Source organism: Alligator mississippiensis, chromosome 1 (genome assembly GCF_030867095.1).
Source record: "Alligator mississippiensis isolate rAllMis1 chromosome 1, rAllMis1, whole genome shotgun sequence".
Lineage (NCBI taxonomy): Eukaryota > Metazoa > Chordata > Crocodylia > Alligatoridae > Alligator > Alligator mississippiensis.
In genome coordinates, this window is record NC_081824.1 from 427,334,766 (window position 1) to 427,358,219 (window position 23,454).

Below are 23,454 nucleotides of genomic sequence, written 5' to 3' on the forward strand. Positions count from 1 at the left end.
TAAGTATAAAGAAGGTTAAGAAACTGTCAATGTTAAAAGCTTGCACCCAAAAGTACAAAATAAAATTCTCAAGAGCTTTATAACCCCCCACAGTTGATTTAAATCCTAGATTTTCAGGGAAGTTCCAGGGAACTAAAAAAAAAGTCCCTATTATACTTAGACTAAAGAGGATAAGGAAAGCTATAGACCAGTTAGCATGACCCTTAGGTGGGCAAGATTGCAGAAAGGCTGGCATGAGAAAGGGTTGGGGTGGAAATCAATAGAGAATTTAGAGACCGTAACCAGTCATCACAGATTTACAGAAAATGAGTCTTGTCAAACAAATCTGATACCATGCCAAATCTGGATTTTGCTTTTTTTATTAAAAATTATTACAATATATTTACATTTCAGTATAGCATTTGACTTAGTCCCATATGACATTTAATTAAAAATTGCACTATACAACATTATAGCTCAGATTAATGGATTAAAAATGGCAGATTACAAAAGGGTAAGAGTAAATGGTGACTCAACATTCATTTATTTCTAATAGCACACAGTTCTTTAATCTAGCAGGAAAAAACACAGGACACATAGGTTAGAAGCCGATAACATATTCAGTTCCTTCTCAACTCTACCTCTTCCCTCAAAAAGGAAGAGAGGCAAGCAAATACTGGAACAGTGTACCTAGGATGTGGAGGATTCTGTAGCATGTTTTAACCCAGGGCCTTTCTAAAAAATAAATACGCTAAATTCAAATAGATCATAGTTTTAATGCCAACATTACCAGGTGAGCATTTCTAGTGTATACTGAGCATATCAGATTAGACATCTTTAATATCCCTTTCAGACTTAAAAAAAATCCATAAATCTAGGAAATAATGAGCCATACATCATTAATCCTTTTGGTATTTAATGAAATAAATGTAATCATTACTAATCCAACTGATAAAACATGAGTGTCAGAGTACTTCTATAGGATTGCCATTGTAATCTAGTATTAATTAACTGGATGACTGTTTAAGTGTTATCAAATTGCTTGCCAAGACTGCAAGAGCAGCAAGAAGTCATTCATCTTTGAGTCATTTTACTACCTAATTATACAGAAGTACAGGAACAGTATTAAACATTTGACCCAAATACTTCTATGGAGAAACCAAGGATGACCTATTCCTTAAAAAAAATAAAATCACACTGTTACATTCCAATCATATTTCTTTGGCAATGTATCAGGACATACAAGTTTTTTTCAGTCATGTAATGTAATACAGTTCAAAAGCAGATGCTCAGGAAGCGTGTGTGCAATTGTGAGCATTATAATATCGCTGTCAAATATGAAATGGCCACAAGAGGCGATCGTGTCATATAACTCTTCAAGATCCGTTCTACTAAGCTGGAAGAAAGCACTCAAATTCTGAGAAACTTCCTAGTATCTATTGCCCTGAGAAGTGTCCACAATTTTCATCTTAGAATTATTTTATTCAAAGGGTTTTCAGATATCAAATATTGCCAAAAAAATGTATTACAGGTAGCATATTTATTCCAAAGATTTTTTACTCTTTTAGTTGCTGTACTATGGTTTACAAATAATCTAACCTAAAGGAATCAAAAGCAGCAGATTCTGCTTTCCAAATGCCATGCTTTGAATGCCATCCACAAACTAAATTAGCAAAAGGACCAGAATGCATTATCTTAAATGAAACAATTCTTTAAATGCCTGTTAACACTGGAAAGTTAAAGGTCCCTACTTGTTAAAAAAAATTGTCCCACTTACCATAGATGTAAAAACTGGGGAAATCAATCCATACTGTATCTTACTTCATTTAAACATGATTATGAAGAAAAAAAAAAAGGCAGAAACATTCCCAAATAGTGATAAAGCCTTCATCATGAGCATCCAAGCAACAAAGAAGTACAGGGTAAACTAGAAAAACCAAGGTGTAGTAGTCTGCCAAATCAAGGGGCCTGGAGGCAGATTGCAGATTCCCATCTGGAGCAGTAGCCCTGCTGCTTAGGCAACAGGGCCAGCTGAGAGGGATAATTAGCTGGCAGGAAGATAAAAGGTTCACAGGAAGAGGAGCTAGGGGGCTCCTGGGAGAGGGAAGAACCAGAGTGGGAGAGCTAGGCTCCTAGAGAGAAGACCCTGCGACAGGCAGACAGGCAAGAGCTGAGGGCCAGGACAGGCAGACAGCTGAGAGCCAAACAACTGAGAAGCTGAGAGCTGAGGGGTAGAGAGACAGAGGATTGACACAGCAGAGCCCAAGGACTTTGCCTGGAGTGTCCTTCCCCTGGAAGTCAGCCAGAGATTGCCAGTATATATGCTCAGAGTACAGAGTGGCCTGGGAAGAGTCCACATGCTTACACACATTGACTCCTGCTGGAAGGGAACTTGTCCCAGGGAGCATGGACAATTACCAGGGGGGTTGAGCCTGTAAAAGGACACTGAGACACTATGTGAGTTAGCTAGTTACCCCAAACCTGCTACACAAGTGTTTTACATGAAGTATACTTGATAGTATTCTGATGTTTTCCACTTCCTTCTGAAGTCATTTGCCTGCATACATTTTCCATTTGATTTTGTAGGAAAACCACAGTTAGGGACCATATTCCAGGTCCAATTTGTAGAATATTCACATTCACATAAGTAGGAGAGTTTTGTGCAGGATCTGACCTTCTGTCTTTATCTGCAAATCTGATGAAAAAAAACTTTGCCTATCCCCAAAAGTTGTATTGTTTTAACTACACTGGAATAATCAAAAAATTGAAGAGCTAGACTAGCATGGATACAACTATACAAGTATAACTGTACTTAAATCAGCACAAGTTAACTCTGTTTTCCATATGGGAATAAACGTTGTTAGTATGGCTACACCCACAGGAGGAGTCATACCAAAAAGTCATTTTGGGCAGGGACAGGGGAGAGAAGTGACACACCTAACAAGCAATTACATGTACATAAAAGGTGTAGACCAGACTGAAGAGACCAGGAAATGCCAGTGTGCATTTGAAAGGGCAGATCGAGGGGTGGTGGAGCGACATGGTCAGTAGGGCTGTGCAAAGCTTCAGGTGCTAATTCGATTCGGAGAAGATTCGGCAGCCGAATCGCCAAATCCAAATAAAATCAAGAAACCAATAAAAAGATCTAAATTGATTCCGAAAAGATTCAGAGAGCTTCCAAGATTCGGGCAGTCCCCGCTCGCCGCTGCAGGGAGCTGGACCTGGACTCCATGCCGGCAGGGGGGGCGCTGAAGAAGAGGGAAGGGGACCATGGAGGGACCCCTGCCAGGCCCCATGCCCTACCTGCTCCCCAGCCCCTCTGAGTGCTCCCCATCCCCTGCCTGCTCTCCCAGCCCCATCAATGGCTGCCCCACCCAGGCACAGCTCCCGGTTCTTTAAAAAAAAAAAGCCCCACACTCACTGGCTGCTGCAGTGGCCTCAGGGCTTCTGGGGGCTTGTGGCAGAGCCCACCACACACTGCAGAGCAGCGGGGATCATCATCCACTGGCAAGAGCTAGTGAATACAGGCATTTCTTTTTTTTTTTTTTAAGAGCCAACACTGGGGCTGGGCAAGGAAGCCATGGCGGGGGGAGGGGGGGGGGCTCATGGCAGAGTCCCTGACAGTGGGGGGCAGCAGGGATTGCCCCCTTGCCTGGCAGCAGCCTCTGAGTGCAGGGGTTTTTTTGTTGTTTTTTTTTTTTTTAAAGCGCTGGGACACTGGGGCTGGGTGGGGCAGCCATTGATGGGACTGAGGGAGTGGGTAGGGGATGGAGCCTGTTTGATGCAAAGATTTGACCAATGTGTTGCATGTGGCAGGGTGCGTGACAGCTGGCAAGCAGCAGCAGGGCAGAGTCCCCACTCCCAGCGCTGATGCAGGTGCGGCAGTGCTGGGAGCCGGGGCTATGCCCTGCTGTTGCTTGCCCCCTTCTGCCCAGAGTGAGCCGCACCTGCATTGTGCCCCCTCCCCCACACCCATGCAGGCTGGGCAAGCAACAGCAGGGCAGAGCCCCTGCTCCCAGCACTGCCACACCTGCATCCCACACCCCCTCACCCTCCTCCCCGAGTCTCTCAACCCCCGCCCCAGCCCCAATCCCTCCCTCCCCCAACCCCAACAGATTTACCAGCTGGAAGAAACTATGTCAGCTGTCTGTTTCGTCTGTGGTCGAATCACAGAATCTTTTCTGAATCGATTCAGATGCTTCTAATTGATTCAGAGCTTTTAATTGGCTTCCCAGTTTGATTCAGATTCAGAGATTCAGTCCCCAAATCGGGTCGAATCAAATAGGCTACTGAAGCTTGGCACAGCCCTAATGAAGAGCTTTCCTATCATTACCAAAACAAGTCATGAAAATGTTCTGTTTATTGGACAGCTCTTCCCCAAGTCTCACTGTATGTTTTCAAGTTATTTCTCTTTATTTGGTATTGTTATAAAAATAGTTGAAAGTCTTTCCCTTCGCCTCTACTCCCCATGGTATAACCTAGATTTGGTACAAAATGAAACAATGCACAAAAGATTTCTTCTGCATTAACTAATGGAAGTATAAAAGTAAGTGCAATGACAAAATGAATCGATAATATAGGAACTGAGAAAACTTGCCCAGGACAGCAGAAGACATTTTACTTCCATTGGTTGCAATTTGCCCTAGAGGAAACTTTTTTTTTTTAAGGGACAAAAAATGCTTAGAATTAAATGACTCAATTGGCAAGAGCACACATGATGTGCTCATGTGTTCTGTAAACATCTTACTTAAGATTAAACTTGTCAAAACAAACCACTTCCAATCGTGTTTATTTCTTGATTTCCTGTAATTAACTCTCAGAAAAATTGGCCCATGTTTAAAAAATGAATGCAAAGCTGTGAGGCACAAACTTTCCTAGAACTCCAGATTTTTCACACTGTTCCCGATCGACCCTGTTCAAAATCTTCATTCAATAATCTTTACTCAATCAAGTAATATAACCAAATAAATAGATGGAACAGTGGGAAGATGGTGAAAAGGCAAAGGACAACTAAAAAAAAATAAAAAATCAACCAATAAGATTAGGTGATAATTACATTGAAGGGGATAGAACTGTTTGGATTTAAGAGAGATTTTTCACAATTTCAAGTTTCAAATGTCAAACCTTGTCCTTGTGCCACATTTCTTTGGGGACAGGGAAAGGCCTGATAGGCAGTTATGCATTCGCTCCCAGCAAAAGGCCACTGTGGCTAGTAATAAAGGAAAGCAGCCCCTTCCAAGAGCACCTATTTCAGTAACTGCCCACTCCTTATAAACTTGCCTTGTATGGCTTCCAAGATATAAGTAACATTTTTCCCAGCATCTGTGTGTGATGGGGACACGGGCATACATGTACCCCCAAGTCTGGCATGGGCATACAGGTACATCTGTAGGTCAGAGATTTTGAAATGGGTTGCCGCTTCTCTCCCATCTTTCTAAAGAGTAGCTTCAGCCCCCATCGTGGGTTTTTTCCTCTCATTCCTGACTTTAACCAGCCCTGCAGAACTAGATGATCTATTGAATGTTTGGAGGGGGACTGGGTTAGAATTGATTTTTGCAACCAGGGTGCTGCAGTCCTGCGTCCACTTCAGGGCACCACACTTCAAGACGGATGTGGAGAAGCTTGAGGGAGTCCAGAAAAGAGCCACTCATATGATTAGAGGTCTGAAGAGCAACCCATACAAGGAAAGGCCAACAGATATGGAACTTTTCAGCTTAGAAAAGAGAGGACTTCAGGGGAATTTGGTGGCAGCTTACAAATACAGCAGGGGAGAGCATCAGGGGCTAGGCGAACAACTATACACCAAAGCACCCCAGTGGAAAACCAGGAGCATTAGTCAAACTCCTAGAAGAAGGTTTCAGACTGGATATAAGGAAAAACTTCACAGTTAATGTGACCAAACTGGAATTGACTCCCAGTGGGGGTGGTGCAGGCACCTACCCTGGAGATCTTCAAAAGGAGACTGGATGCACACCTTGCTGGGGTTATTTGACTGCAGTAGTCATTCCTGCCCAGAGCAGGGGGGCTGGACCCGATGATCACATGGAGGTCCCTTCCAGCCCCTAAACTTCTGTGAATCTGTAAGAGCCTTTCAAGGGTGCCCTGGGGTGCCACACAATGTTTGCACTATTAGGTGTGCAAACATGATACACATGATAAACCCAGAGATTTCAAATAGGAATCTAATGAAGCGTTAAAAATATTCTGACCCATGGTGGTCAGAGTTTTGTGCAACAGAAGAATTGCTCTATTACTTTTCCATAGTCAAAAAAACAAGTGAAAACTAACAGCTGGCATTTTCCAAGGATTGAGAACCACTGGGTTAGAGTGACATTTTTACAGCCTTTTGAAATTATTTGTCTAATTACACACTAGGATTATGATGAAATGAGCTGAAAAGCCCCATTCCCCAAAAGATGCCCTCTCCCATGCATCTTTTGTCCCTGTCCTGCCTTTTTTTTTTTTTTATTTTATTTCAAGAGTACCCCAATGAATAAAAAAAAACACATGCAGGCTCAGCATTTACCATTTCTCTTACTCGTTAATTCCTAATCTTCTCATTAAGTTTTAAAACATATTTATTTTCCATGTGTTCTGTGCCACATGAGGGTCACTTAAAACAAAGCTAGCTCCACATAGTAACTGATTTAGCTATGAGAGCAAGTAGCTTGGATTAGCTCTGGAGAACCTAAGATAACTACAACCATGGACTGGTGAGAGCTATTATTTACTTAGTGTGGTCATCAGCAATCCCTCTATTCGAGGATGACCTCTACAATGGCTCACTGACAGGTCTTGAGATGACTTGAGTCCAATCCTTGAGCCACAAATCTGCCTGCAAACATAGCAGGTCTTTTCCACAGAGGAAAGTAGGCTGCAGGTTAGGATTCCTCTCCTCTTTCTCTACTTCAAGAGCAAGAAACTTTACCTGGAAACAGGTTTTGGCTTGGTTGAAGCTGCAGCACCATTGGAGTCAGTCAGCAGCCAGGTCCTCCCAGCTCTTGATGTCAGCATTCATTTTCTTGAGATATGCCTTCAACACATCTTTATAAATATTTCTTCTGATCACCATAAGATCTCAAGCTGATACTAAGCTGGAAGTAGAGCACTTGCTTTGGGAGTCAAGAGTAAGGCATCCACACACAATGTCTGGTCCAGCAAAGTTCACGCTTAAGGATCACCAACTCAAAGCTGGTAATATTGGCTTCAGCAAAGTACCTGGCATCTGTGTGGCCATCTTCCCATTTGACATAGAAGATTTTCAGGAGGCATCATTGGTGCTACATCTCCAAGCTCTTGAAATGACAATGGTAGGTCACCCACATTTCATATCCATAGAGGAAGGTGGGGATGATGACTGCATTGTAGATCTGGATCTTGCTGTCTTTCTGGAGATCACATTGAATAAAGACACTCTAAAGCAATCTCCCAAAGGAGGCACTTGCATACCAAATCCTATGCTGGATCTCCTCAATGTTCACTCATTAGAGAGGTGGCCACAGAGGTAGCCACCATCTTTCCCTCATTGGTAATTTGGGGAGGTGGATCACATCCATGACCCAGGGCAGGCTAATAAAGCATGCAAGTCTTATTCTCCATGTTAAGAAGAAAGCCCAAAGTGCAGTAGGCTTCTCCCAAAAGATCCAGCATGGTCTGGAGGTTTTCCAAGGTGTGCACAACAATGGTGGAGTCATTGGTATATTGCAGGTCAAGGATGGTTGGTTTGAGTACTTTGGTCTTTGAGCAAAACTAACTCAGACTGAAGAGCCTTCCATCCATTCAGTATTCAGTGTCAATTCCAGAAGGAAGGCAGTCTTTAATGAAAACCAGAATGACTTGTACTACTGTAGCACCTCAAAACCCCTCTTGGATCAGGACCCTCTCTGCTAGGTGCTGTACAAATACATAAGGAAAACAGGATTTCTGCCCCAAATAATTCATAATCTAAGTAAAGGACTGGAGATGACAGATGAATGCAGACAGAGGGAGGATTGAACAGAGTTAGAGGCAGGAGTGAAGCTTTCAACAACAGTATGATAAGTAAAACAGAACACGGGCTGTGAAGGGATCCAAATGGACGAATGTACAAATCTGTATTTGCAGCTTCATTCTGGATGCATACAAACAGCATAAGATTCTAGGCATCAAAGCAAGAATAAAGGATGCAGCAGTAACTGAAATGTGAAATGAGAGTTTTAGTTTCAACTGGATAAAAAAAGCAAAGTCTTTGAGATGCTATGCAGAAAGATGGTGCAACACCTATGTAATTTCAATGCGAGTATCTAGAGAGAAGAATGCATCAACGATGATGTTGAAGATACAAGCCTGAGTAACAGGCAGGATGTCCTAGTTGTCACCAGTCATAAAGATAGTATGAGGAGGGCTTGATGTGAAAGATTTGGAGCCTCATTTTACCTGGGGGTGAGATCAGAAAACAGATGTCAAAGAGGGGCTGAGATTTTAGTCTGGACAAAAGCCGATTAGAGTGGCAGATCTGTGATGCATTCACACAGAAATAGCAGTTTAATTGGTGTTTCTAGATGAGGTGACCTGGTGATAAAATTGTCAAGGAAGAAGAGAAGAGAACCAAGGACAGAGCTCAGAGGAACCTCTAAAGGACACAGAGAAGAAGCAGAAGTGTCAGGAAAGGACAGAATCTGAAAAGCCAAAAGAGGACAAGACTTCAAGACAAAGATGGTCAGCTGAATTAAAAAAGAATGAGGATAGAACACAAGTTATGAGATGTGCATAAGACAGCATCATTAGAGACTCTGGCAAGAGCAGTTCCAGGAGACTGAAAAAAATAGAAGCCAGATTGACAAGGAACTCCTGACAATGCCTGGAAACAGTCACTGATCTTAGAGATGAAAGGGAGAAAGAAGGGGTGCTAATTGGAAAGGCAGGTAGTCAGGATTTCTTTTAAGCTTGGAGAAACTAATGAAGCTTAATATCGGGGCATAGGAGAGTAAGGAGGAGAAAAGAAAAGGAAACCGATGAGAATTAGTACGAGGGAGTTCAAAAGCTGGGGTGATGTCACTGGGGCAAGAGGAACCGTCAGAAAAGGACAAAGGAGAAGCAGCTTGCATTTCTGTAATGGGAGGAGAGGAAAGTTATAGGACATAAGAATATAAGAAGTACCACACTGGGACAGATCAATAGCTCCATCCATCCCCATGGCCTGTCTCTAACAGTGGCAGGAATGGATGTTTTAGAGGGAGAGCACTGAACTTTTGGTGAGCTGTTGAGAACTGCACGCAAAAAATCTTTCAAAAGATATCATTTTAACAAGTTACAGATAAAAACAAAGTATACACTAAAAATCAAACATTTTCTACATTTTAATTCTATTTCAAAAATATTTTTTCCTGATTTATACTTTTTTTTGGTAAGTAGTATATACAGGGGCAATTGCATAATAGCTCAAAACAAAGTCTTACTCTTATATTGTTGTGGGGGGCTTGGGGACTGCCTACATGCTAGGTCCTGGGAGCAGGAGACAACCAGAAATGGGAGGAGGGAGCATGTGTGGTGCAGGTACTGTCTGCCCCCCCCCCCGCCAGCCTGCAATTGCTCCTGTGGCACTCGACATGGGGCTGAGCCCCACCCACTCCCACCTAGGGCAGCCCACACTATGCTCCTGCCTACATCCATCCCATGCCGGAGGATGGCCCCAGCCCCAGGCAGCATTCATTGCACCAGGCAGGCTGAGTGGGTAAAAGGCAGCCAGAAGCTGGACCCTGTGCACTGGGGCAGTAGCTACCTGGCTGCAGCTTCCTCCCCCACCCACCTACAGCTACTTCTCTGTGGTACCTGCTGCCCAGAGCAGCACAGCTTGGGCAAAAGGAAGAGGAGCCACTGCTGAAGTTTGGGGGAACAGAGCAGTATCTGGGTGGTTTCAGCAGCGGTGGGACAAGCCCTACTGGGAAGCTGTGTATACTGGTCAGGGCTGTTAGCAGGTATGGGGTGGATGTGAGCTGCAGCACAGTGTGGGCTGCCCCAGGAGGAGTTCAGCCCTGTCCAAAGTGCCACAGGGGCAGCTGTGGGCTGGATAAAAATCAGTTATTTGGCCATATTTTGCCCACCTCTGATCTAGAGTGATTTACCCTCTATTCATTACCTTCCTGGGCATCCACCATGATTTGTTTAGAGATGCCAGAGGAAACATCTACAACCATTTTGTTCAATGACTCTTAATAGAGCGATCATCCATGAATCTGTCTAGTCCCTTTCTGACTCCAGCTAAGCTACCTGCCTCCACCACATCCTGTAGCAATTAATTCCACACATTAAATACACATTAACAGGACAGAAAGGCTGAGGGGAAGCCAAGGGGAAAGGCTGGGGATGGTCACATATTTCATCAATTTCCTTTTAGAAAAAAATAGCAAGATTCTATCCTGGAAACGTTCAACAATGGGTTAGACAGACGTTAACCGAGTGTTATGATCAAGTATGATTATTCCTCGAGCAGTGGACTGAATAAGGCGACTTCACAAGGTCTCTTGCAGCCCTACTTTCTTTCCTATGATCCTATTAAGAGAAAGAAATGGAGGGAGGAAAAAGACAAGCGTCTGAGGTCTGAGTCAAGAAGCGATAAACAGGATTGCAGGCATGAATTTGAGTATTTACCGTTTGTATGCATTTGCCTACTTAATTTCATTCACAGTTTTCCCCTGTAGTCAACTTTTGTGATAAAATCCACATGTACACAAAGACACGCATTTCATGTGCTGTGTTGAATTCAATGATAAAACTGAAACTGATTTCAGTAAGGCTAGGATTTCATGCCATTTCAACCCAAAACTCTGGAGACAGACTTTTGTTTTCCATCTTCCGTTCCCCATCAGAGAAGGCTGAGACAAGAACTTTACCCCCGCACCCCCACAAAAAAAATCCTGAATTAAATTAAGTTGTATTTTCTGCCTCATTACCCATCACATCTATTTCCCCACTAGTTTAGATGGGTCTAGATGGGTCCCTTTATACACAACCTCTCAAAAATTTCTCACGTTTTTTAAACATATAGTTCAAATCTACCTAGTTACATGGAAGGAGACAATGCTGTTACAGCAAAGTGCTATGCTAGCACAGAGAAGGTAACCCAGGCAGGTGAATAGATACCTAGGCGTCCCTGGATATCCTGGGGTGGATGGGGATCTTATGACAACTATGACTGGCAGAAATGCCATTCTGGAAACCCCACTAAAAGATGCTACTACTTTAAAAGACTATGCTTACACTGGTAGGAACATGTTCCATTCATGTTGGATACTGTAAAAAAGACAGACACAAGACAAAGCAGGGAAGTATCAGGCTAATCAGCACAACGTCCTTTTGAAGTCCCTCTGACACAGACTGGTACCAATCCATGGGCCCAAATCCTACAGCCTTTCCTCACACATGGTAATCAACTTCCAGTTAATTCTTTTAAACTTCTACAGGACTGAATGAAGCCACTGGAAAAAAAGGGGAGGAGGATGGGTTTAAATATCAAAACAACACTTTAAAGACCTATTTTTACCCCTCAGTTAATAGGGGTTCTAATATCAACAGATCTGACTGGTAAAGGGATCCCTTACTGGGCAGCAACTGTGCTCCATTGGCCTCACTCCTTTCTGCAGAGCTACAAAAGGATCCCTAAGCTGGCTGCTCCTAGCTTCTAGAGGTCCCAGGCAGTCACAGAGTAATTCTGATCTATTATGTAATGCATGTTTTGCTCATGGCTTCTCTACATTTCCAAAGACATTGCTATCTTCCAATAGGACAACAATGAGTAAGGAGTTTCTGTGATTTTTTTTTTTTTAATATCAAAAGACTGTGGAGCATCACTAGTGTTATGTTTCCAGCTCTACCCATTTTATCTTAAGCCAGATAACTTATGGTGAATACAGCCCTACTCCCAACTGTGTGGGCCGCGCCCCAATCCCACCTTTGTCGCCATGTGCGGCAGCGATTCTGATCTCATTCCCGTCACCATGTGCGAGCCGGGGGCGAGCCGGGCCCATCTTCGTTGCACACGGGCTGTGGCCAGCAGCCCGGGCACACGGGGCTGGAGAGAACCGCTGGGCGGTTTAGCGCACGCGAGTTAGAATTAGTTACGGAGGCGTAATGGTTGATTGAAAAGATTGTTTACTTATACCCAAAGATGGTATTGGTGTAGGCTGGACAGGTTTCCAGGCACAGCTCCCGCCTGGATCCTCACTAGAGGAACACGACAAATCAATTGCTCCCACAGAGTGGTTCAGGCTCCATGGGTCTGGTTCGGTTAGACTCGAAAAGTTTCCCCGGAGTTACTTAGGCTCCGCGGGTCCGAAGTTACAGGAAAGGGATACGTCTAGGATTGCACTCGGCGACGGGGAGAGGCTAGAAGCGAAAGCTCCATAGGCTCGGTTCTATTGCCTCTATTGCCTGCTTAGGGGAGGCGTGTCGGGTCCGTGAGGGTCCGCAGCGCTTGGAGATCTTCACACAGAATCTCTCTCGTCCTCCCTCCTCCGACTTGGGTGGAAACTACCCAAGCCTTTTGTACGGCTAGCAAGCCAATCGCTAGCCGCCACGTGTGCCTATATTAGGAATGGGCCAATAATGTGGCATGAATCCTAATACAAATGGCGGGAACTTCTTTACAGCGTGTATCACTACGATGCAAAAGAGATGCACCCTGCAAAGAAGCTGTAATCTGGCGGGAAATCCCCCACTGCACCAGAGTTCTCTCTTGCAGCAGAGAACTCTACCGTGCAAAGAAAGCGACAAATTGGCAGGAAATAATTTAGCAGTGCCAAAGCACACACAAACAAAAAAATCACACCTTTGGGTTGTGACTCCAACCAGTTCCAAAAAGGAAGATTCAGAAAAGTCATATAAGGCCTTTGCCCTGCAACATCCTCATCACATCCAGGATTGAATACTGTTTTAATAGTCACAAAAAATGAGAAACAGAAGTCTTAGGGCTCCAGTATCAGTATCACATTGACCAGAGGTGTAGCAAGCTCTTTCAGCACCCAGGGCAGGAGGAATTATGCTGACCACTGGAGAGGAGGATGGGGTGGAGCAGGGAGAAGAGAGAAAGAGGATTCTTACCTGCCACAGCTCTCCTCACTTGAGTGGAGGCTGCTAATGCTGCTATAGTAGCATGTGCTCAAGTTGCTACAGTCAAGGGACAGGCAGCAGCAAAGGCTCCCCAGGGGCTACCCCATTCACACCCTCCCATGAAGAAGCCTGTGGGGGAAGGGGGAGGAACACCATTCCACCCCACTCTCACCCAGATCCACTGCTGGGCCTCAGGCTGCACCTGCCAAGGCAAAGATTGGGTGGAAGGGAGCTATACTGACTCCCCCTGTAAGTTGGCACCAAGGGTTAGTGACCCACTCACTCCACCCTAGTTGTACTACTACCACCGACCCTCCCAACTTCAATGCACTATTTTTCTGAATAAAGGCTACAGGTTTATGCTCTATACTATGCTGTCACCTAATTTACAGCCTACAAGCCCATACTGTTCTGACTGATCCGAAAGATGTGAACTACAACCTGCAAGAATTTTAGTTATATTACTTTGTTGACTAAAATATACAATGAAATAATTCCGTTTAGATACAACCCACTTTAAACTAACATATGGTCGGTCTGAATAGTTTTCCATGCTTATTTGTGCTCTAGTTCACAAACTAAAAAAAAAAAAAATTCCTCTTCTATTGATTTAAATGCACTTGGGAAACAGGGGTGTCAATCCTAGATCCCTGTTCTTTCCTCTTAGCTTTTTAAAATGTAAAGGGGGAAAAAAAGAGCATTTGTGCAGGCCTTTTCTTGGCACTTGATTCACCCTCCTTTGTCCCAGTATTTCAACCTGTATGACTGAAGAAAGAGCTCTTGGGGTCCTCCAAAAAAAACATTTCTTTCTTCTCATGCTCTCTCAAATGCTCAAGCCTAAACAATATGTTCAGATTGTGATCCTGAGGAATAATGTTTATTCTAAGCATCAATTTATCATTATTTCTGTAGCTTTACTGGCCTTGTGCTTGTACCAGTTAGAATTTTCCCAAAGACTCGGAGGCACAGTTTTTGCAAGGGTTTATTTTAGGCTCAATCTTTATCACAAGGGTATAAAGACTGATAATTTTAGCACATTTCTTACTTTTATAAAAAGCCTGAAAATGTTGTGGGCTTCAAACTTCATACACACTCTGGCAAATGTTCTCTAGATTTCTTGTCTAAAGCTCGGTTTGGCTTTCCCCCCCGCTTCACCTTTTGTTTTCCTAATTTCTACCTATTTACATTCTCACTGACATCCTGTCACACTTTTGGCTTCTCTCATTCCTTGGAGTCTCAAAACAGCAAAGACTCCCTATGCCAGAAGAAGGGTGACTGCACACAAAAGTTTGCTAAGAACTTTTTTCCTACTACTCAGTTGGAAAATAATAACAGATATCATATCTACTGAAAGAACCTCGCCTGCCTATTGCCTAAAGCTCAACACTTTCCTTATATACAAGCCATCATTTTCTCTAACATTTTGGCATCATTAAATCTCAGCCAGGCTGGACCTATCAAACAGGAAACACCAGATCTTTATTTTTTCCCTTTAACTTTCATCATCTAATTATGACATAACAGCACTCTTATGCACCTAAATATTCTTCAGTGTATGCACACAAATCCTCAGACCTGTTCCAGACCCCTCTGCTGTACAGCTGACTTAAAACTTCCCAATGAGGCTTTCCCTGGACTGGAGGAATCTCAAGTTGTATACAATGCTCTGCATTGTGTTCCCCTTAGGAAACATGTCCAAATATGCTGAAAGAAGGGATCCTGGTTGAAGCTCCACTTCCTTTAAGTTGACCCTGGCTGCCAGAAAGGCTCTTTGGTAAGCTCTGTATCCAAGGCAGCCCTGAGGAATGTACAAACATAGCAGCAAAATAGTTTGGGGTGAAATATGAAATACAAAACTTTACTTTTTTAATTGTATATAAAAAGGAGAAACAGAACTTGAATAATACAGTTGACCAATATTATACTAGAGATAAAAAAGAACTCTTTCTTACCCCTTGCTGGTTATTAGTTCTTACTCTGAAAAAAGGAAGATTTGTCTTCCTATTAACTCTGAATCTTGGGAAAAATAAAAAAAACAACAAACTAAAACCCTTGCTAATGTTCTACCCATTGAAAAAACATTTAGTTCTTTAAAAATTCTATGATGCTTTCTCAAATAAAAATCTTAGGTTAATTGTTAAGGAAACAGTCTATACAAAGGGAAAGATCCCTTCATCCCATTTCAAAATTGTTGCTTTATTAAGACTTGTTTGCAGGGTTTGTTTCTGTAAAGCTGGTCACCAGTAGAGGTTTATTATCTGGTAGGCAGCTTGACGTTACTAATTCCTGTAGGAAATTTTTCTAGCAAGTCTAATGTCAGTAAAGCCACAACATATAACATTTTCTTAAGACAAGCACATTGCCCAACTAGCCTTCCCTGTGTTGTTCATTATTTTAAGATTCAATGACTATATAGAGCATGTGGAAAAAAAAAAAGAGGACTTATTAAATACAGTTTTAGGTCAAGGACTTACTCAGGATATAGCAAAGAATCCAGAAAAAAAATAAAATAAGATATCCAGATAAGTTTTAAACTAATATTAAAATATTTTATGTATGGGACTTAAGCCACCTTGATAAATTGATGAGCTATTTCTTCACTATTTTATACCTTGTGTAATTCTTCCATATACATGCAATACAAGTATAAAATGAAACCACTGGTCTTACTATATTCAATAATATTAAGTCAATATTATTAGTAGTATGGGGCAGATCTTTAGCTGGTATGAGGTGCCAAATCATCATAGCTGCATTATGGAGTTATGGCAATTTAGTTGCTCCTTTGGGCCTTATCCTTCAAACCTGCATGCAAGCAGTTATTCCTTATAAAACCAGCCTCAGTGAACAGTTATTTTGTGGTTGCAGCTTTAGCCTAGTAAAGACAAGAAAAGAAAAAGAGAGACTTCGGTGCATCATAATTCTTCCCCTTAAGTTCAAGTCAGCTCAGATGCCTAACTTGTCACTAGTTAAGTTAGACAGACATATGAAAAAGGTCCTGTCCTAAGCATCCTTAGAGGCACTGCTACTTGGCCATTCTTATATCAGAGGCCATTTCCAGTTCAAAACTGGATACCACCATGACTAAGTTCCCAGGAGGCCTGATCTAGAAGACACACTCAGACCACACCTATCTCATTCTGAAAACCACCGATTACCGATAGTACAGTAGCCACTGCCATTTCCATTAAAAAAGCATTAAAGGTGGTAAGAATGCCCAATCATAGGATTCATCCAGGAAGCAGGAGACCTGGATTCTAGGCCCTCCTCAACCTGAGGTGGTTTAAACCTACATTTTCTACTTCTCTGAAGAGTACCCTAACCATCAGATTAAGGACTAGGCCAGGGGAGGGGAGGGGAGGGCATTCACTGCAACCTTCCTGTTGAAGGAGGGCTACCTTGCAGAAAGGACTGTAGGATGCACTTTTTCTTCCTAGCTCTGTGAAAGAGGAATCCTGACTCCATACCTCAGTGATGAGCAGGGATCCTGGTTTTCTCTGTTTTAAAGAAAAAGTCCCAATTTTGGGATTTAAAAAGTAACCCAAAAATCCACATTTTTCCATCATGTAAAATGAAACACTGCTATAGTATGGTGTTGCATTTTAAAATCATGGAAAAATGTGGATTTTGGGTTACTTTTTTTAATCCAAAAAATTGAGAATTTTTTTTAAAACAGAGAAAACCAGGATCCCTGGTGATGAGGGCATGCCAGTGGGAAAGAAGGGCCATCTAACTTCTGGTTTGTGCCTCAGGGACAATTAATGTATTTGGCATTAATGGATACAATACAGTTGGCATTATGAATGAGGACTAGAACCCAGAACTCCTCTCCTTTTGGGAGACTAGCTTCATCACAAGTCCCATCTTACTTGCTCTCTTTCGAGCTCCAAGAAGCATGCATTCCTTTCTGCAGAGAATGGACAGCTCTGCCAAGAAGAGTGGAGAGTGCCCCCACAAACTACCTAGCCTCTAGCCTGATGGTTTGGGCACACTCCTGGGAGGTAGTGGATGAAGGTCTGAACCCCATTGGGCTGAGGAGGGCCTAGATCCCCTGTTACCCAATTCCTAGTGTCATAAGCTACTACAGGGATGTCAAACATGGGGCCCATGAACCAGATCTGGCCCATAAAAACCACATGGTCCAATCTGTGGTGCCAGGTCCAACCCATGTGCCACAGGCACTGAACACAGTATAAGGGTCAGTCCTGACCCAGCTCACAGACCAGCCCAGTGACCCTAATCCAGCCTGTGGGTGCAGATGAGTTTGACACCCTTGTACTTCTGTATAAAAAAGTGGGCACTATAGGCTTCACCACCACTGTGCAAAAAATGGAGAAGCAAGGGGGTTTTGCTGATTTATTTTATTGGACCAACTGTATAGCTAGAAGACATGTTTTACACAAGCTTTCAGGTGCCGTTCTGGGCCCAAAAGATTGTCTAACATCTCTCCCAACTATACAATTATTCTAATAACAGATATCACACAAAAAAACCCAGCCTTGCTTCTTGCAAGTTTCCTGGACCACCACAGTTAAACAATGCTCCAGCACTACTACACAAAGGGTGAATCAGATGGCTGCACCCAAAGGAATGACAGGCACCTAAAACCCAGGAAGCAATTTCAAACTGTAAGTCTTAGTCTCATATGGGCACCTACCTGCTGCCCTGAGTATTGTGTCCACAAGATCGGGTCTCCTACAGGCTAGCTTAGGCTGATTTGGCATTTCTTACAGGCTAGCTTCAGCATTCCCCAGCTCAGCAGCACAATTATTGTGAGGGGTGCACCGATAAAGATTTTTTGGGGTGATACCGATGGCCAATTATTAACAAGCCATATCAGCAGATACCAATCCAATTGCCCAGCAGCTTGGAGAGCAGCATCCAGCTGGTAAGTCTGTTGGGGGGTGGCTCCCCACAGTGAGGGAGGAGGAGGACTGGGGCTGGCATTGCCCAGCTGGGGCAGGGCATGGGACAGAGCAGCTCACCCAAGGGGTGCAGGGAGGGAATGGCTCATCTGGGGGGCACCCCCTCCCTCTCCACAGCCCCTGGACGAGCCACTTGCAGCTCCGTCCAGCGCCCTGCCCCAGCTAGGCAGCATCTGCCCCGGCCCCACCCCTCCCTCACGATGGGGGCCTCAATCCCCCCTCCCCCCACACACACACACACACCCCCCTTTCCTCCCCTCCTTTACCCCAACAGACTTACCAGCTGGACGCTGCTCTCCAAGTTGCTGGGCTGGCTACATGATTGCTGCAGCTGTGTGCATGCACACAGCATTTATCAGCACCATTACTGGCCACATCAGCCAAAAAAAGTCAAATGCTGATAATGTCAATGTTCTTTTTACTGGTGCTGATATGATATAGACTGTGATGCATCTGTGCACCTCTAATTATCATAAATCCTCTCCTTAAGGATCTATTTCTCTCCATAATAAACTCTGAACTTAATGAAGGTTTGTGAATTCCACTCCAGGAGCTGGACAGCTACATCCCTCAGTGTATTTAGGTCTCAGTTCTTTGCCACAGATTCGTATAGAAATACAGGCATTAGAATAAGATACCAGTATTAAGACACCTTAAAAACAAACTGAACTACTTTGCTTTAAAAAAACCCATTACTTACACAAGTATAAGTTTGCAGAACTGAAGCCAGGCACAGAATTCTTTCCCATCAATCAATTAACTTTCTACTGTTTTTCTCAGCTATTTTTCTTTTTCAGATACAAACATCCTGTTTAATAACCTTAACTGCAGTGTGCAGGATGATAGTAACATTACAAATATAGTAATTTAACAAATGTTTGAACAACACATGAAAAACTGAGCATTTTTCAGCATTCTCCTTGGCAAACCTATTCATTTTTTCCTCCTTTGGCTGCTGCCTCCCTCTTAGCTGACACTCTCACTGAGATGTCACCTAGATCTTTTCTTCCTAAGAGGTTATAGCAGGTCCAAAAGCCATCAGTGGGTATGAGTAGCTTAAATTAGCTCTTTCAAACTGCATTACTTTGTGCTTGTCCGATCATGTGACAGTCACTAAGTTTCATTAGAAACAACAATTCTGGTCCTAGAGCTAATCCCTGGGGCATCCTCTATTAACCCCAAACCAAAAAAAAAAAAATCATCAGCAGCCCTCAACTCCCATTCCGCACTTTTTATCTCTTAACTGATCTTTACTTCTTGAGAAAATTACCTCTCAGTGAATGGTTACCAAGGTCCCTGAATAGCCTCCTGTAATGTACAGTGTTAAGAGCTTTTACAAAGTCTAGGAAACTGCTGCTTTCTTCCTAAATATCATGGCAAATGCTATTTAACAAACCTCTACTATCAACCATATTAAGTTATACATTAGCTGCCCCCCTTTCTTTATCTTATTAAAAAGACCAGGTATTGCTGGCACCATGAGAAATATTTGACAAAAAACTTCTGGAGCATATCTAGTAGCATTTCACCTGTGAAGCTGTCATGTTTATTATTAAAGTCTCCACAAGTGCCATTAGCAAAACAACAAATGCAAGACATGCAAAAAAATCTCACCTCAAAAAAATCCCACCATAAACCAAACAGACAAATTAGAAATGATGATCAAAATCTGACTTCCTTTTGTTGACCTGTTTTTAAAAAAATATTTCAGTCCGTAACCAGAACGTGCTCCCATTCCTCAACAGATCCAAAAAAGACAAGCTGTATCTATCAAAAATCAAATCTACAAATATTTCAACAAGCAGTGAACTAAATAATAGCTAAAAAATTATGATACATCTAGCCATTTAAAAAACCCCTCCCTTTTTGCACTAGATGCAGTCAAGATTTTTCTCTCTCTACCAAACTCTTTATACAGATGTTTTTAAAAGATATTGATCATCAGAGAAAAAAAAAAAGGTTTGACAAGGAGAGATTTGACACAGAGCCAAAATATAAGAGTTAAATATTAAATACTACATAGAAACTACATGAAAAATCCAAATGGCACAAAAACTAACCCTGTATAAAACCTCACACACATAACACACTTACAATAAAAACAAAGACAAAAAAGGCATTTCTACATCCTTTTACAGCTCAGCGCAGAGCGTCTCAAAAGTGCCTGTATCATACACCTATCCATTGCAAAAATCTTACCTGTATACAAGTATTTCACACTTTATTTTGCTACCCTTACACTAGTATCAATACCTATTGCTAATACGCAACTTGCTGAACTATAGGCATTAATAAACATTCAAAGCCTTCACGTAATGAGCTGCAAGAGCTGTGCTGGCGTATCCCTACCGTTACAGTGACCCGAAGGACAAACACCTCTTGAACCCTTCCCAGCGCGAGCGTTTTGTCCAAGCCCACGCTTCTAAATAGTGCCAGCAGAGACATGTCAGCTGGGGGCTGCGAGCGTATCCCACCCCCTGGCTCACGCAGCGAGTTCAGCAAAATTATTAGCCACCTGCCTGCTCGGTGCCGACAGAAACGGTCTTCTCCCCGCTCCGGTTACCTTCAGGAAGGCGGCTTCCGATACACAGCCCGCTGTGGGCACACGCCGTGCCCGCACTAGGGAGCGAGCCGGCCTGCCTGTCCTCGCTGAGACCCCGGCGCAAGCACCTGAGGACGGGCGGCAGGCTCTGGATCGGATGCCCACCACAGCTCCCCACTCACAGCCTCTGACTCAGAGAAGCCGCTTTGTTATCGTGGGCGATTCCTCGAGAGAGGCGCTAGGCGCCACGCGGGACGGCCCGCGGGGGGAGCAGACACCCCGGGCAGCGGGGCCCCCCCAGCAGCGCCCACCTGGGCTGGCGGCAGGGACCCCTGGCCCCTCGGACCCGCTTCGACACCAGCGCCCCGCGGACAACTTCGCCCTGCCCCTACCTGGAGCCGCTATCGCCGTCGCCGCCTCCGCCGCCCCCAGCACCAAACGCCGCGGCTGCCGAGAGCCGCGCGCACTGCACGCCCCGCCCCGCCCCGCCCCGCCCCGTGCGCACGGCAGCAGCTCTCCCTACAGGCTCGGGGAGCAGCCGCCCGCCGCTGCCTCCGCGCCGCCAGGAGCCGCAGCGCCCCCTGCCGGCCCCCGCGCGCGCCGCAGGGGCGCCGAGCCCGGCAGGCTGCGGCCAGGTGCCACGGGAAGGGCTGGCCACAAAAACAAATTCCCAAGTGACAAAGTTGGGGAGGGGGAAAGGGAGGCTGCGGAGCCTTGTCATTGCTGCCTACCTCTTCCCTGGGCTGGGCCTTGACACAGACCCGCGGGAAGGGCAGCCCCCGGCCCGCCTGCCCCAGCATCCTGGACCAGTGCAGAATGTAACCATCACGTGGTCAGCGACGTGTTGGGGCCGAAAGCACCCGCGACCTGGACTTGTATGAGATGAGATGGGGGAGCCACGAGGGGCCCGATCTTTGTCGTGGCAGTGTGGCCCCAGGCCCTTCTCCACCAACCGCCCCGAGGCGCGTGCCACGTGGCATGTCTTCGAGCGCCACGCTCTTGGAGGGTGCCTGCCCCTTCCTGAAGCGGCCCTCAACCCTGACACTACCCAAGGCACAGCACCCCAACTTGCCACAGAGAAAGCAGGAGAGCCAACATCCTGCTTCTTAATGCATGCTTGAGAGATCCCGAGGTCTTACCGTCCACATCCCCCCGCCACAGGAAGACAAACCTCACCCCCAGTTGGTACCGGTCAGGAGAGGAAAATTTCATCCCCGGATACCAGGATCGATGTGACCCCAAGCTGAAGGTCAAGACCCTCTAGCCAGGAACCTCCCACTTAGTGCCAGCAAAAGCCATCACAATCCCCAGCCTTGGCCGCAGCCAATGCCCAATGCTTTTTCTTTACTTATGGGGATTTTTCCCCATCTTTAGTTTTCCCTGAGCCTGAGGAACGGTGTGTGTGCCCAAGAGCTTGCAGAAAAAGATCATTTCTTTTGTAATTTCTTAGTTGGTCTAATGGGAGGTATCATCTCTGAACCAAGAGTTCTAGAGTACTGCATTTCTGTTCTTGACCTGGAAGCTGAGATATATGTGACCATCTGAGTTCAGGGTTCTAAGGCAGTGGTTCTCAACCCCTCCCAACTCAAAGCACCCTTCAGAATATGCCAGCTCTTTGTTTTCACTCATCATTTGACTAAGGAAAAAGGATCTTTTTGTCCCCCTGTTTCAAAGAACACAGAGAGATAATAAAAGGTCAGAATGTTTTAACTGTGTGGATTCCTATTTGAAATCTCTGGGTTTATCTTGAGAATCATGTCTGTACACCTAACATTACATGGGACCCTGCAACACCCTTGAAGGATCTCAACCCCCCCCAAAAAAGTGCTGCACACCCCGGTTGAGAATCACCGCTTTAAGGAAAAGAACAAGCACACTGTATCACTTCAGACAGATCTCAAGAATTGGCCAACCACTTTCTGGAATCCCTGAAATAGCCATTCTGCCCTGACATGTCAAGAAGGGTGACAAATCCCACTGTCTTTGAAACAGGCACTTCCGTCTGGTCTAAAGTAGTCTGGGTTTATTAAACTTCGGGGCAGCAGTGCTTTTGGCCCCACAGGCCAGATGAGTGGCAGGAGGCCTGTCTGTGGGCCAGATCAGGCCCTGTGCACCAGGATCCAGTCCCATACTACCCAGATCAACCCCTATTTGGCCTCATGCTGCCTGGATCAGCCTCATGTGCCCAGTCTAACAGGCCAGATTTGGTCCCAGAGCTGGAGGTTGAGCACCCCTGCTTTAGGGTAATCTCTTGATTAGAGACATAGAAAACTTATGGTTAGAGCCTACTGCACAAGCCCTTTTCAAAATTCCAAGTTTCTAATTTCACAGAAAAACTAGGAACATTTAGTCAAGTATTTCATACACCATCACCATTTAAATATGGCTATATGAATATGTTTATATTATTTTTCCCATGTAATGAGTATAGTTATAAGTGCAAGTTGACATCTGTACATACAAATGACTGAGCTGTAGTGGATTATTTTATATGGACCCAAGGTACCAGCTTTCTGAATGCCAAAGTAAAATGTGTGTCCATCCTCTTTCTCTTGCAGAAGCTTTACTACACTTGAGTCAAGAAAAATTAAATAGGGTTTCAAATACAACATTTTTGGAAATATTACTAATGAGGAATGCTTTCTGCTGCTTGACTGGCTACTCTCCAATTCTTGTCTCCCTTCAGGTTTTTTCTTAAATATGCAAAACACCACCAAAAAGCCCTATCGACCTAAGCCCCTCTTAAAAATTCAAATAATAATCTCCACACCTTCCCTTATTTTTGCTCTGTCTGAACTCTTGCCCAGTGTCTTGTTTTATCTGGCTAGGACTGTAAGCTCTGTGGGATAGTGTGTCTTAGTTACATAGTTCAAGTTCAGTTTACAATACAATGTCAAAGTTATTAATGCGTTTATTCTTTTA

The 23,454-nt window shown here is 44.2% G+C and overlaps 1 protein-coding gene across 4 annotated transcripts in view; it reads right to left on the reverse strand.

Moving 5' to 3' along the window:
- The window catches only part of MTUS2 (microtubule associated scaffold protein 2), a 575,297-nt gene extending 554,314 nt beyond the window's left edge, over window positions 1–20,983 (reverse strand). For 3 of the 4 annotated variants that reach the window (XM_019497359.2, XM_019497357.2, XM_059719702.1), the window contains exon 1: window positions 20,925–20,983. The gene's annotated coding sequence lies outside the window, so the exon portion shown is untranslated. Of the gene's footprint in view, window positions 1–1,756; window positions 2,380–20,924 lie in introns of those variants that run through there. The other variant, XM_059719732.1, reaches the window with a different exon arrangement.
- Between the last annotated feature and the right edge of the window lie 2,471 nt (window positions 20,984–23,454).